A 16463-nucleotide genomic window follows, 5' to 3' on the forward strand; every position below is an offset into this window, starting at 1 on the left:
GCACCCAGCTGTGTTTAAGAATAGAACTATCTGCTTTTTAATATCTCACTCGCCCGGCGTTGTAGGGATTGGACTTTGGGCAATGCTACTCCAGGGTGAACTCTGGCTTTGGACACCATTATCCTGGGTCTTTTTTGCTGCACAAATGTGGAGCTGGCTTGGGGTGAGCGGTGGGATCTACGTGAATGAGATTTTCTTTCTTTTTAGATCCTGGGAGAGGCATGTACGTGGATTTATATCTTATTTTTGAGAAATCGACCAAGGGCATCCTGAGACTCCAGGTTCAAGGTGTAAAACCAGAAATACCTGAAATGAAGAAAGAGCGACTATCAGCCATGGGCGTAACAATCACTTCCTTTTGGGAGGTGTACTGTTTGAAGAGGGAGAAAATAGGAGAACTAAGTGGGTGGAGGTGAGGGCAGCCTGCCCAAATTAATTCCCCCAGCTGGAGACAGAAGCTCTAATGAGGGCTGTTTTAGGCTACATTCTCTAGCACGGAGAGCCTGAGGCTAATGGTTTTTTCGAGAGTGCGATCTGAGGGCAGCAAGAGTGAGGGATACAGACGAGGAGGCAGGGAAGGAGGGGAAGGAGATCCAGAGTAGTACATTATGGAGTTGGCCACAGTCTTACAAGAAGACACGCAGCAAGTCGCGGGGGCACAGGGGACATCTCTCGGGAGCGATTGGAAGGGAGGATCTTGGGATATCTTGGAACAGTCCTTCGGAGGCTCTACTCTGGACAGCAGTGAGCAGAACTGATCAGCTAGATCCTCTGTATTGTTTGCCTGTCATTACTCAGAGTTCATCCCTTTAGGCAGCTGCTGGGCTGCTGGGAAAGGCAGAGCATCCACGAATCCAGCCAGATCAGACCTGGGTGCTGGAGTTGCTGAGTCTCGTCCCAGAACAGGCCTGCTCGAGGCCACACCGAAGCCCAGCTCCTGCTCTGGGAGCAGGCTGAGGCAGCCGGCGCTTTTAGAAGATGAGGTGATAGAGTCGTGACAGGAGGGGCTCTCCACTGTGCAAGCAACTGAGGTCTGGGGGCAGACGGGGCCAAGGAAACGCGGAGAGAAAGCAAACTGAGTCCGGTGCAGGGACTGGCCTGAGAAATAAAACAGCAGCAGAATAGGGATACAATCTCTATGGAGGGAGAATGCAGTGAGGTTCCTTTTTTTCCATTGTCAGACCTTGGGACTTAGGCATGATGAGACAGGACGGACCAGACCGGCCAGAGAGTCAGAAAGACGTGTCAGCCGTGCCGCATCGTCTTCTGGTGTTTTGGCAGAGGCCAGCTCCATGTAGTGGAGAGTGGATAGGAGCCATTTTGTACTACTTCTCCAAGCACCAGTCTCCAGTCTGGCCCAGGAGACGGGAGGCCTTCTGCACTGGGAGTTAGTTTTTGCCTGTCCTAGCATTCAGACTGTGACAAGTTTATTTTGGTTCACTCTTGAATCATCTGCTCCCGGAGACCCACGCCTCTTTTGTGCGGAAACCCTCCTTCTCCCTGTGGTCTCCAGCTTGACACTTGGCAGGCCGGGCCCAGCTGGGAGGCCATCTAGAGTTACATCTTTGCAGGGGCTCACAAAGCTTCTCAAGTGTGTTGCAAAAGAAAAACACAAAGAAAGAAAAAGAAAAAAAAAAAAAAAGGAAAACAACCCCTCCCTTTCTACCACATAACTTGGGCAAGGACTCAGTGGCTTCTGAGTCTCTGGCCTGCAAGGACAGAGTATCCTCTCCTTCTGGGAGTTTCTGCACTTAGGGTGCTTTAGAACCATGGGGCAAAGTGAAGCTGAATGAGGATCAGAGGCCTGCGGCTGGGCACGGCTTCTCAGGGCTGGGCCAGGTTGGACCCCGAGCTCCTGTCTAGTTGCCATTTTACACTATAAGCTGCTGGCTGGCTCAGGGTGGTTACGTAACTTGCCTCAGGTCACACAGCAGCATGAAAAGCATTAGATTCAAACTCAGGGATGCCTCAATCTAAAGTGTCTTTGAATCTCTCCCTTATCCTTTAGGCTAACACCTCTTTTCAAGGCTCTCAAGCTTGGCAGGCAATGATGATACTTGGCCCTTTGAGGTCTTAAACTCCCTGAAGATTGATAGCATACTACTGTCCCCAGAGGTGAACATTACTAAGTTGAGATAAATTTAGAATCTAGGAAATGTCAAGGTTTTCCACATTGCTATTCTCTTTCTGTCTCCTTCAGCGACTGGCCCCGCTGTGCGTCTAGAAAAAGTTCCTGGGTTGTCCTGCCTGCGGGTTAAGGCTGGGTTTCCCTGTGGCTCGGGGAGTTTCTGATCTGTGGCCTGGCATCCATTTATTACCGTGACCGCACACTGAGGAGGTCATTGTGGTAATCCCCCAGCTTCTGAGCATTAATGGTTCCTAAAGAAAGACCACAGCAGAAGAAAATGGCCTTGCTTGTTTCTGTTCTTGTTAGTAATTGTGAGATTTATCAAAGTGCCATTTATTAATGCATTTGCATATAAATAGAACCCACGAAAAAATGGCTCTAATTTTTCCTTTGCTTTGAAAGACCTTCCAGACAACTTATGTCATCGCTTGACAGATTTTCAGGCCATTTTTAGCATATTACATCTAAAAGAAAGAAGATCCTAGAACCAAAGTTCTCTAAGGAAGGAACCTCCCCCTCAAAATATGCAACAATTAAACTAGAAATACCAAGTATGTCCATGGAGTTTCTTAGATGCTGTTTTATTTGAGAGGCGAAAGGAGCTAATTCCTCTTCATAAAGACCAATACAACTCAACAATAATACGTTGGCTCGAGAAAGCATCTTTGAAAGCCTCTAGTCCTGGCCCAGGAATTTTCAAATACGTTTCATAAAGACCTGGGACCTCATAAAGGAGTTTCAGGGGTATGACAAACATTTATTTTTATTCACATTTCATTCTGAAAAACATACAACTATTTTAAAAGCTCCCATTAAAATGACACGTATCGTAGACCACATCTTAATGCATTTGAGAACCTTAAAAAGTTCATTTGTATTGCCGGGTAATTAGGGTAATGCTAATTACAGCAAAAAAAAAATAACATCGTGGATTAAGTACATTCAAAGAATAAAGCCTAAGACAGGTGTTTCTGAATGCTGGCCAGCTTTCCTTCAAGCAGAGGTGTGGGAGCCCAGGCTCCTTCCATCTTGTGGCTCCATCATCTCTCACCTAGGACTTCCAGGCATTCTGTGTCCCTCTCTATCAAGCCAGCAGAAGAGCAAAGAACACAGAAAATTGTCTCAGAGATTCTTTGAGGGTGGGGGCTGTGAGCATCTTTCCGCTCATGTGCTATTGGCTGGAAATGTGTCCCACGGACCCATCTCACTGTGAGGGACTCTGGTAAATGTAGTCTACTGGCTAACCATTCTCTGCCATCCCTGATTACTCTGTTGGGCACACAGTTGGAAATAAGACAGGGTTATCTGAGGAGTAACCATTTTTCAACTGTTTGTCTGTGTAAACCTGAATTTTGATAGGGTGTAATTAAATTGATCATAAAGTGTCAGCTTTTGTCCATTGCTCTGGATCTGATGTTTTTGTATTCATCGAAGCAACCTCATTAGTCCCACTGTTCATGTGAAAAATCAAGTAAATATTATACATTTGAACTTAAGAAATTTTGTATGCCACTGAAATGCTACTTTGATCTGCTGTAAAAAAAAAAAAAATGAAGTCCTGAAACCCTGAAAAAACACTGATCAGGTATAATTTCCTCTTTTTATAGGAGATAGAGACAAAGAATAAGATACTTGCCCAAGGTCATATACTGATAAAGAAACAGCTGGTATTTGAACTCAGACTTCCTGGCTCTTAGTCCAGTGCTTTTCTTTCTATTTCAACTTGTTCCAGGACCTCACGGCCCTCAGAACTTGGATGTTTTTCAGCCCATTTTAATTTTCTCAGTCTGCAAGTGAGAGCACAGCTGAAGCTTGGGGGTTGTTAATTCTGTCATAAGATTTAATGTCTTGTATTTTTGGCCCAGCTGCTTCATGAATCCACATTCCGGAAGCGTTTGTGGAGCATCTATTATATGCTGGGGCTGGGGTGCCGTGGTTCAACGGGTACCTTTCCATGAGGGTCTTACAGTCCGGCTAGATAATAAAACATGGAACAAAAGTGTAAACGGATGTGTTTGCAAATAGGTTTTCTTGAAGGAAGAAAACATGAGTCTGAAAGAGAAACATTTAGGGGGGAGTGAGCTCTGTCTTTCCGATGGGGTGATCAGAGGCCAGTGGGCTCCTGGCATGATCCTGGAGACATTCAGGGCTCGGCCATGTCAGTGAGCCTCCATCTTGGAGGCAATGGCTTCCTTCCCCTGTGAACATGGCCAGTGAGATTCTTGGCCCATGAATGCAGGCTCTCAGTGTTTTGTACAGCGTCAGCAACAGAAGAGTGTCGGAGGCTGCAGAATGTGCACAGGTGTTAAAATCAGTACAAATAATTACAAGATGATAGTGTGTCAAAATTCCTCCAAGAACTAAATAAGAAAAGGGTTTTCCCTGATGGCTGATGAAGTCACTAAGTCAAATAGCTTTTTCAGTTTTTAAAGGGTAGGTTGGGGGACATTTGTTTTAAATATTCATTGGCATACTTGTTGCCTTTTTCTTGTCCCTGAGCTTTTACATCTGCAGCCCGCTCCAGAACTTTCCTATGCAGATGCCAATGAAGACAGGAGAGGCAAAGAAGGCCATGTGGGGGCAGGGATACTGGAGTGGACACAGACCATGGAGTCGTGCATATAGATGTATGTGGTAGGTGCCGTGTGTGTGTGCATGGTGTTGACTTGAACACATGCTGCTCAGCCGATAAAGCGGCCTGAAAGCCAATGCTGAAGAGAAGAGCATCATGGGAGTTACTGCAAGCTTCTCTAAAAGGAAGTGACATGCTGGGAGTAAGCATGTGACATCTTAGAATGCTAGATACAAAAGGGACCTTAAGGGGCGGCTGGTTCAACTCGCCATTTCCTGTGTGAGAAGACTGAGGCCAGGGAAGGGAAGTGACGTACAGGAAGAATCAGTGATTAGAGCCAGGACACGAACTTCATTGTTGCCATTCCCACCCCTGTCTGTGCCAGGATGCCGTGGGGCCAGAGTGAAGAATGTGGCCATTGAGGACCTTCCATCTGCTTTGGGGGCTAGAATGATGTGGCCAGTATGGAAAAGGGACTAAAAGTCTAGCCCGCGGTAGTGATCACTGTCACCTGGGGGCTGCAGGCAATGGGGCTTCATATGGAACAGCAGGGAAAAGAGTGCAATGGTTTTTAAACATCTTGAATTGAGATTGTGATCCCCCTGATGACGCTCATCCTTTATGGGCACAGTGAGCTTTCATTTATTTTAATGAGATATCTCCCTTTCCCCCTTCTTTCAAAACATTTAAATAAGTTGGTACAAAGCAGTTGAGTTCATTTATTTTGGGTGAAGACCAGGAATCTAACATAATGATTTTTTGAGTCTTTGAAGGATCTATGTCCTATCTCTTTCCCTCTATGCCTCCTCTGGCTTCTAGTACCATTTGCAGATGGGTGACTCCCAAGTCCACATTCCTGTTGAAAGAGATCGATTTTAGAGAGCTGGCTCATGACACGATGGAGGCTGGCAAGTTCAAAATCCCAGGGTAGACCTGCAGGCCGGATACCCAGGAAGAGCTGATAGATACTGCAGTGCAAAGCAGAAGGCCATCTGCTGGCAGGATTCCCTCTTGTTTGGGGGAGGGCAGTCTTTTACACTATGTGACCCTTCAACTGATTAGATGTGGCCCACCTGCATTAGGCACTTTTCTCAAAATCCACTGATTTCAATGTTAATCTCCTCCAAAAACACCCTCACTGAAACCCAGAAAAATGTTTTACCACATATCTTGGCACTGTGGCCCAGCCAAGTTGACATATAAAATTAACCATCCCATATGTGGATAGTTTCTTTGGGACTCCAAGGAGGAGTGAGAGCAAAGGAGGTTGCAACAGGAGATAAAGCAGAGGATCCAGTACAAAGATAGGTTGCCAAGTTGGCCATGGACAATGGGGTGACCCTTCTGAGAAGGGGAAGCATTTCCCATCATTCTCATCACCTACTGGGTGCCCCGTGGGCATTAGTTCTCCTGTGCTTCTGGGTTGTATACATGTGGGTGCCCAACAGTTTCATCAGGCATGCACATCACTGTAGGCCAGAGAACAGACGTCCCAGGGAAAGAGCCCAGGCCGAGTTGGAGCCAGGCCGCACCCGCTCTGAACTGGTGGCAGGTGCCCAGAACCAGCAGCTGAAACTTCGGCTGAAGCCGGGGAGGTGGGTGGGGTGGGGTGGGGGAGTGGGGGGAAGTCTGAGAGGCTGGAGCTCGTGCCCAAGACGGGGCAGGTGTCTTCTCCCCAGCAGCTTTCTTCCCCTGAAACCCCTGTTTTGGAGACTGACCACCCTCCAGCCACCAGGTCCTGCAATCATTCTAGAGTCTTCCATTTCCCTCACTCGTCGTATCAGATTAAGGCCGTTTTTCTCTTTTTCTCTCCCTTTGGTATGCCTTAAATATATGTTCCTTCTCACCAACCCGCGTTGTCACCACCACCCATCAAATCTCACCAACTCTTCCCTGGGTTCTTAAGAGAAATTTTCCCCTGGTCCCCCTGCAGCCAGCCTTGGACATCTCCCGGAGTGATCTATCTTAAAAGCACGGCTGACTACGGACCGTCGCTTGCTTAAAATCCCCCAGCAACTCCGAAGTTCAAAGACTACATTTCTTCAGACTCCGCAGATTGGCGCGTAAGGGCCTTTCCCACCCGGCCCCCCGTGGACCTCTCACGTCATCTCTCGCAGGACTGCTCCTCCGATGCTCCGCTCCTCTGGTGAAGAACCTGGGAGCCTACTTAGGGCGGCATGCCCTGCCATGCTCAGTGCCTTTGGTCGCGCGGCACCCTTGGCCTGGAATGTTCTCCCTCCTCCTGCCTCCCCCATCTCCAGCCCAAGTTTACCTAGCGAACACGTCCTCCCCTTTCAAGACTCGGCTCGTGTGTCACTTTCAATATGACGTCGTCCTGAGCCTTCCGGGTGTGGAATTGATGGTGCTTGATGGGCCTCCTGCATCTTCGAAGACAACCTGCATTAGGTCCGTATGATATTTAATGTGCTCGCGCTTAACGTCTCTGTCTTCTTCAATCATCCAGTCGGTGCCTTCACAGCAGGGATCTTACTCTGGCCATCTCTCTGTGTCCACACCGTGTTATGCTCAGCCCAACGCAAAAGAAATGCTCAGCCAGGCGGCTGCAGATGAGGTGGGGGCGCTCAGAAGGGACTGTGCCTGTACCCCGGGGGTGTGGGGGGCAAGGACATCCTACCTGAAACGGTGAGGCAGGAGGCTGGGATTACCATCACGTCCTCTGAAAAGGTACGGGAAGGGGTGAGGGCCTTGTGCCTCTGAGGTGTGTTAGGGACAGACCTGGCTCAGGGGAGGGGGGCTACATCTGCCCGCGTGGAGCCCCCTCCCTCTCCACCCGAGTCTTCAGAAGCCAAATGTGGCCTCAGCAGAAGCTGAGTTCTTAAGGTCGAGCCGGAGTAGGCTGTGCTGGCCCGGGGCCCGAGGATCCAGGGCTTCTGGGTTCTGAGAATTTGTTCCCTAATCTCTGCTTACAGGGCTCCAAGCGGCTGGAGTCTGCATGAAAGGGGCCTTTGTCTGATATGGGAATGGCTTTGGGGGCTAATCTCTTCTTGGATGCATTTTAATTCACTTTAATGACTCTGCCTCCTGTCAGGCTTTCCTTCAGTGAGGGGGGTTTGTTAAAGAGATTAGAAGGAGTGAACACGAGCCCCCAAATCTGGCCTTCCTTGGAGGGTGCTGTTCTAGGGAAACCTGTGTTCTGCAAAATGTATTAGGATGCTCTGGGAGGGAGTGGCGAGGGCCCAGAGTGGAGAGCCGGGAGATTATATATCTAATAAACACATGCACGTACAAACTCTCGAGTGCCAGCCTGCCGTGACTTTCATGGCCCACCTCGTCCTGCCCCCGTGGTCGGAGCTGAAGCAGACGGGACAGAGTGATGTCATCCCCAGGACACTGTCCTTTCTCTCCCTGTCTCCCTCTCCCCGCTTTTGTATAAACACAGCTGTTTGCAAGGAATGCTGGCTTGGGAAAACATAAACCATCGGCATTAGTGACCTCTCCTCCCCACCACGCACCTCTTCCTACTGAATGTGGGAGACTGGAATGCTTTCAGCCCGGCAGACCCATCATCCTCCGGTCGGCAACACCAGGCCTTTCAGCTTTCTGGTTGGCTCGGGGTGACTGGGGCTCAGGGACTGCGCAAAGCCCCGCAGGCCAGACGGGAGCTCCGGCTGCTGGTGACACTTGAGACCACCCGGGGGATTTCTGGAGGAACACGGAGAGGAGAAGAGGGCCTATCCCTTAGGCTGGGGGATGCGAAGTGGAGGCCGGAAGGGTGGAGGGGTCCACAGTCGAGGCAGGCGTTTGCTGATCTGGCTTTGCCCACAGAGCCCAGCCTCTGGAAACCAAGGGGAACAAAATAGCAAAGGTGGGCTGCGGTCCGGCAGGCCTTAGGATAAAGCTGTTGAAGAGCTGTGTTGGGGTAAGGTCACACTTGTCACAGCAACCCATCCAGGAAGTCATAGTTGCCACTTGGGTCCAAAAGCCTCTATTTCTTCCTTCTTTCTTTCTTTCTTTCTTTCTTTCTTTCTTTCTTTCTTTCTTTCTTCTTTCTTTCTCTATCTATCTACCTATCTAGTTATTTAATGTTTTAAATTCAAGTTAGTTAACATGCTGTGTATATGGGTTCCAGGAGTAGAACCCAGGGATTCATCACTTACATATAACACCCAGTGCTCATCCCAACAAGTGTCCTCCTTAATGCCCATCACCCATTTAACCCATCGCCCCACCCACCTTCCCTCCAGCAACCTTCAGTTTGTCCTCTGTATTTAAGAGTCTTTTATGGTTTGCTTCCTTCTCTCTCTCTTTTTTTAATGTTTATTTATCTTTGAGAGAGAGAGAGAGAGAGAGAGCATGAGCGGGGAGGAACAGAGAGAAAGGGAGACACAGAATCCAAAGCAGGCTCCAGTCTCTGAACTGTCAGCACAGAGCCCAATGCGGGGCTCGAACTCACGACCATGAGATCATGACCCAAATCGAAGTCAGACGCTGAACGGACTGAGCCACCCAGACGCCCCTCCCTCTCTGTTTTTATCTTATTTTTCCTTCCCTTCCCTATGTTCGTTCATCTGTTGTGTTTCTTAAATTCCACACGTGAGTGAAATCATCTGATATTTGTCTTTGACTGACTTATTTAGCTTAGCATAATACGCCCTAGTTCCGTCCACGTTGTGGCAAATGGCAAGATTTCATTCTTTTTGATTGATGAGTAATATTCCATTGTATATATATACCACATCTTCTTTATCCATTCATCCGTCGATGGACATTTGGGCTCTTTCCATAGTTTGGTTATGGTTGATAATCCTGCTATGAACATTGGGGTGCATGTGCTCCTTCAAATCAGCATTTTTGTATTCTTCAGACGAATACCTAGTAGTGCAAAAGCTTTTTATCCTCTTAAGGAATGAAAATGGGGGGCAGTGAAAGGGAGCAACTAAGGCCGAACTCGGGCAATCCAGCTTCTTTTGCAATCCAGAGATACTGTGGCTGGCAACAATTTATTGGGGATGGTTTTCCGTTTCTAGATGGTGACCTCTGGGTCTTAGGGGTTAGGATGGTTTTTATTCCAGCTACCAAACTTGGCATCTGGCTGAGAACATGCTTGCTTCCTGGCCCCTGCCCCCATCCCAGTCTACTAAGCCTCTCTCTGTGCCCACTCTCTTGTGTGATTTTTGTGGCCACGACTGCAAAGGAGCAGAAGCAATGAAGACTCCCTGAGCCTCCCTTTCCGAGGGCCAGGCACCCTAGCACGTGGTGCAAATGGCTGCCATCGTGGAATGACTGGGATGCGGTGCTAGAGAAATGGGGCTGGCTGGTGAACCAGTAGCCTTCTTGAGTCTCCTCTCGGGTTGTTGTGAGTTGGGAGGACAAACCTGCACTCACTCTTCTGTGTTAAATGGAAACCTCTGAGGCCACGCTCTGGAGCCACTGAGGCAACAGTTGGCTTCTGGTTGCCCTTCGTGCCTGCAGTTTGCCAAGGCAAGTGTCTATCTGCAGCCTAACACTTTCGTGGTGCCTGCTGTGTGTCAGGCAGGGTGCTAGGGACTTTGCACCTGTTCCAGTTTTATTCTCACAACAACACAGCGTTATCAAACAGTGTTCTTTTGTAATTAGTGATAACGAAACTGAGATAAAAGTCATTTAAGAAACACTATCCAGTGACTTAGTGATGGAGCCGGGACTCAAATTTCAATGCCCACCAAGTCCAGGAATTCAGAAGGAGATACGAAGAGGAGAAAGATCCCAACAAACCTGAGAGATAGAGGTGCGATTGCCTGCGTGGAGTGATTTGAAGGATAAAAATAACATCCCTCCCCTCCCCAGATACTCCTCCTGCAGCTCGAAACCCATATTATGGAGCCATTCCTTGGAATTCAGCAAAGCTCTGTTTTTGAATACAACTATTTCTGGGACGGGAAGCCATTTAGCTATTAAAATGTTCTATTCAAAACAAAAACAACAACTCTCGTTTTCTTTTAGAGTATTTTACTTTAAATTACTTGTGTTCCTTGTAAAGCAATCCTTCACAGAAAGTACTTTGTATCGGAATAAATGTCTGGCAGGTGACCTCTTAAGGGAGTTGAGAAGTGTTAATCTTTGACATTTACTATTATAAGCACATTTTAAGCAATTCCTAGAAACTGATAAAATCTGTTAGAAGAAAAGGATTTCTCTCCCTCTTTTTTTAAAGTACTAGAATCTTTCACTCTTCTGATCTGAATAAAAGACATGAGTATTACCTTTCTGAGATACACTTACGTAACTGTGATTGCCTGGGGCTCTGTTTCCAAGAAGAAAAAGGAAGAAAATTTGAAAGATAGTTTGAAATCTTCAAATGTTATGATATTTGGTAAAGCACTTGGAAAACCCCAGAATAAAGTTTAGAGAAGCTCTAATTTCTACAAGGAGGGAAGTGAGGGGAGAGGAATAGTGTCCCGAGGCTGTATTTTCTGAGTTTTCTATGGGCCGCTGTGCCTTAGGTCCTCGATAAGTGCTACACGATTGTGGAGTTTTCTGGTGAAATGCATTTGGAAAACACTGGGCTAGACCAAGTGAAGCATGTTTCTTTACAATAGGAGTTATCAGAAGTCATTTAATACATAATTGTGCATAGCAGTTCTCCCAGAGGGCGGACGGTATAGAGGGTTTCTTAGAAGCATTTTTTTTGGGGGGGGGTGGGAGCATGGGGAAGCTGTTATTTTATAAGATCAGCATTCCCTGGAACATAATTTGAGAAACACGATCCAAAGCAGTAGTCTATTTGCGATATGATATGGTACTTCAGATGATCTGGATTTAAGAGAGATGCAAACTTGGGCGAATCATCTAACCTCTCCATGCCTCAGTGCCTTCCATCCGTCAAAAGGGACAAGTAACACTCGCTATCAACATTCAACGTAAAGTGCTTGCTATAGAGTAAGAGCTCAGTAAGTATCAGCTACTATTGCTATTATTTTTGACATTTTGTGCTGGTGCCTTCTGTGTATACTGAGCTCCTAGCAGAAAGGAAAAAACGGACCAGGCATCTCTCCATCTTCGTTCATGTTCTTTCCTCCACTCAGAGTGCCCCGCCCACACCATCTATGCCTGCACAAATGGCAAGATCTGTCTCCATGCCGCTTGTCCTGCAAAGGCTTCCTGGATTCTTCCAGCTTTCCCTCCTCCGGACCCTCAACCTTCCTCTGTAGGCTTCTTAGACTTACAACGTTTGGCTTTGTATTTTTGTGTAATGTATTTTATCCTTGGAAAGACGTCTTACTTATCTCTGATTTGCTGGTATTTGGTGCAGAACCTTCGCTGGCTTGATCTCCACTTAAGTTTGGCTGAACCGTTCAATTTCAGAGCCTTCTACCTAGGTGCAAACACTCCTTAATGAGGTAAGCCCTTACCTAGGCACGCCTCACCCAACTTTTTATATTTGGCAAGGATTGGTGAAAATAGGCCCTAGGTTAGGCCCTAGGCACAGAAGGAGGGGAAACCAGGAAGAAGAAAAAGGATTAAGTATGTACTGTGATTATATGTCTTGGCCTTCCCAGCTCCCCCTGCCCCGATGCCCACCGTCGGAATTTTTTTTTAATGTCTATTTACTTTTGAGAGAGAGAGAGAGAGAGAGAGAGAGCATGAGCCGGGGAGGGGCAGAAAGGGAGGGAGACACAGAATCCAAAGCAGGCTCCAGGCTCTGAGCTGTCGGCACAGAGCCCGACGCGGGGCTCGAACCCACAAACCACGAGATCACGACCTGAGCCGAATTTGGGCGCTCAACCAACTGGGCCACCCAGGTGCTGCTCCCAGTAGGAATTTCCAATTAAGGGGCCCCTGGCTGGCTCAGTTGCTTGAGTGTCCAGTTTCGGCTCAGGTCATGGTCTCATGGTTTGTGGGTTCGAGCCCCGCGTCGGGCTCTGTGCCGACAGCTCAGAGCCTGGAGCCTGCTTCAGATTCTGTGTGTGTCTCTCTCTGCCCCTCCCCTGCTCTCACTCTGTCTCTGTCTCTGTCTCTGTGTGTGTCTCTCTCTCAAAAATAAATAAGCATTAAAAAAAATTCTCTCCCAGTTTTGCTAACCATGCCCACCCTATGTGTGGATCTGGGGTGGGTATCATATGCTTGGGGAAGGTAGAAGAAAGGCAGAGACAAGTATTGGCTGAAGTCACAGTTTTACTGGCCTGACTGTCAGTCTTGGTGTCGGTTGCAACATTTTGTTTATTCATTCAACAAACATTTACTGAGAACCTGTGCGTGCTGTGCACAGGTCTGGGGTTAGGGATCAAGTCGGACTTGATCTCTTGCCCTCGTGAAATTGTAGTCTAATGGAGCTACAATCAAATAAATGAAACATGCAATTGCCAAACATTGTACGTAGTAGGCATGTAACTGACATTGATTTGTTGACGGCCGGCACAGAAGAAGAAAGACAAGGCTGCTCCAAGCCAGCCATCAGGCAGTGCTGCTGTGTGGGGTCACATGGGTCTTGCGTCCTGCATAGCTCCAAGGACTCCATTCACAGAGACAAGATGTGAAGCTTGATATTAGGACAAGGTGTAAGATTGTTTGAGAAATCGTGTCTGATTCACAGGTGGGTTCTGCTTCCAGATGGAGAGAGTATTCCTTCCTAATCACCCTGCCTTAGAGTGGCACACACCTCTGAAGCCTTTCTTAGCTCCGGTCACCTCTCTCAGAGCTCACAGCCCCATGCACACACCATGGTTAGGAGCTTTGTCACATCGGTGTGTCCGTCCCCTTGCTCTAGGCTTCACGGGACCCGTCCCGGGATCCCCTGGCCCTCGACGCAGAGCCTGGCACGTAGTAGGTACCTAGCAAGTGATTGCTGGGAAAAATGAGAAAATGTCCTATACGATGTCTTTAAACAGAGGGCCCAGATTGGCTCTCAGCTCCTTCTGGGTCTGAAATCTTGGCAGCCCCTCTCCCTGACCCTGACTTGAACTTTGGTCTGCTAAGCTGGAAAGAGAGAAAAGCGTACAAAGCGAAGAAAAGGAGATGTCCCTGCCCCCACCCCCCCCAACCTGTCCATGCATTCCAAGGCCGTCAGGAGCCAGGTGGGGCTGGCTGACGGGCGCCCTGATCCTGGGAACCTGCAGCCCATAGGATGTGTGCGGGGCCTGCGTGACCCACAGCTGAACTGCCAAGGTCTGGTGCAAATACCCACAGCCGCTCTGGGGGCAGGAAAGCACTGTGTGAACGACAACTCCCAGAGCGCTGGTGGGGACTGCTCTGTGCAGGCGGGGATAATTTCTGAGGCCTGGGTTGTCTTTCCCAACTGGGGAGACCCCACAAGTCCCCGAGAATGCTGAGCTTGGAGGCAGAACATGGAGGGAAGACCAAGGGCGGGAAGTCACCCCCTTCTCACACTCCCCAGAGGCAGAGAGAGAGAGAGAGACCCAAAGAAATGTTTCCATTCTATTCACATAAGAAAATGAGACAGAATGATTATGCTTCATTCACCCATCTACTCACCTCCTGTGATTCTGGGAAGACCCTGGCAGACAGGAAGAGCTCCCCGAACAGTGGAAGATGCTGAGGCCAGAGAGCGGCCTGTTGGCTCCCATCTTACATTCCAGAAGTCTCATGAATTCCTTTCTAGGAGAGGTTATAACAAAGAATATGTGGTCTGAAGCGACTTCAACGATTTTTTTTTTCCCCAACCTCCTTGTTTTTCACATAAAGCATGTGAATGCTGTTATGTCTTGTCCCAAGGGAATAGAAAACCATCTGGGGATGCCGTGCTGGGGGTCAAAGAAAAGCGATTGCCTCACCCACCCTTGGTGAAGAGGAGACTCACAAGGAGCCTCTCAGGCTCCGTTACGCGATGTGGTTGGATCTCTCACTCCCTGCAAGTCTGTCTTCTGTGTTCACTGTTACTCAGGGACCCCGGGCTGAGACATTTAGTGATGGGTGAGGAAAGCAAGAGTTGCATACGGTGCAATTTGGTGTACCTCTCCACTCGGTGGTGGGGCGGGGGGAGGGGGTCCCCATTCTCAGGACCGGGTCTAGTCTGTACCTGGCCGAAGTTCTCAGGGGAGAAGCGGAAGTAACTGGCTGCATTCCAGCCCTTTCTTGGGCCCTGGGATGGAATTCATGGGGCTCCAAAGGCCAAAAGGACTGGGAGACGGCTACACGGTAAGGCCTGGAGCCCTCAGCCCATTCCACAAGGTGTTGATAGGCGGTGGGCTAGAGGCAGAAGGGTGATGCACTTCCATCTGAATGAATTTTATTATGTCCCAGAGGTTCTGGCCATCCATAGAGCAAGACCGTGTCTTTGCAGGTGGTGGCCCTAGTGCCATGACTTCCATCCCGCCCCTTCCCTCCAAACCTGACTCTACTCTTGGTTGAAAGGTTCAGGGGAACAGAGCGGGGATGAGCAGAAGGGAAATGGGTGAGGTTTTGGAAATGGCCAGTGGGCTGAGGTGGACAATGAAGGTCACGTAGACAAGTAGCATCAACCTAGTTTACATCGGGAAACTGAGGACTAGAGAATACGTTGGCCAAGCTCCTCAGACGTTTATAAGACCTGACGCGTTAGGTCAAATTTCAGTCCTTGGGGTTGTTCCAGAGATACAAAGGAATAAGGAATGTGAGGCAGCATGGAATGTGACCTCTCAGCAGCACGGCATGTGGGACCTGGTGCTTCCAGGAGAGGTATGGTTCTAGAGGCAATCTCTTGACCCCATTTAGGACACACCATGATTTCCAGGAACTTGTCTTCTTTTAGATGTATTTTAATTGACCTCATTTATTGGTGAGGATGTTTCCAACTGCACGAGACAGAGTCTCACACTTCTTTAAATGATAGAGACATATAAAACTCTCACATGGAGGGGCGTCTGGGTGGTTCAGTCGGCTAAGCGTCCGACTTGGGCTCAGGTCATGTCTCACGGTTTGTGAGTTCGAGCCCCAGGTCGGGCTTTGTGCAGACAGCTCAGAGCCTGAAGCCTGCTTCAGGTTCTGTGTCTCCCTCTCTGCCCCTCCCCTGCTTGCACTCTGTCTCTCTCTCTCTCAAAATAAATAAACATGAAAAAAATGTTATAAAATCTCACATCGAGAAAATCTAGAGGTAGGGAGGACTGCAAGCAAGGGACACTCATCTGGACCCATTTCTTTGTGATGTACTCAACCATTTTCCCCTCTAAAGGTTGGTCTTGACTCTGGTCATCTGCCCTCACGGTTTCAAGATGGCTGCTTGCGGCACTCGGGGCAATACGCTTTCTTATTTCACATACAGGCAGATAGGGAAAGCATGGAATAGAAGGCCTTCCCCAGCACGGAATAAAAGTTGTTTCCTTCTACATGATCGCCCTACGTAAGTCATGTGCCTATCACTGGACAAATAAAGTAACAGCTGTTAAGGGAGCGCTCTGTGCGGAATGGTTTCAACCTGAGTTCTTAAACGAAACACTGGTGAGGGAGATGAGACTGCCATGATCGAGGTAGTGTCTTTGGAAGCCACATCCGAAGGCACGCGGAACAAGTGAGGGGGAGCAGACACTTGAACAAAACCGGAGCCTCCCAGGGAGGAGAAAGGGGTGAGAGATGCTGGATGGATACCTAAGTGAGTTTATGATGCCTAGCATTTAAGCATCCCCAAAGGGAGCTGCCAGTACCCATGCGATTCCTGGATAGATTTCCTAGTTTCATCTCTGAGGTCAGTGGTCTTTCCCACACTCAGCTGGAGCATGGTTGGGGTTGCCGTTGACCATTCTCCTCTCCCTGGCCAGAAAAGTTGTGAGGAGGTGGTTTTTCTCAACTCAAAGCTTGAACTACAGCAATTTTTGGAGGAAATGACTGCAT

The sequence above is a fragment of the Lynx rufus genome, unplaced genomic scaffold, assembly GCF_022079265.1.
Source record: "Lynx rufus isolate CCGP_SWC_20201006 ecotype Redwood Valley unplaced genomic scaffold, mLynRuf1.p SCAF_2, whole genome shotgun sequence".
Lineage (NCBI taxonomy): Eukaryota > Metazoa > Chordata > Mammalia > Carnivora > Felidae > Lynx > Lynx rufus.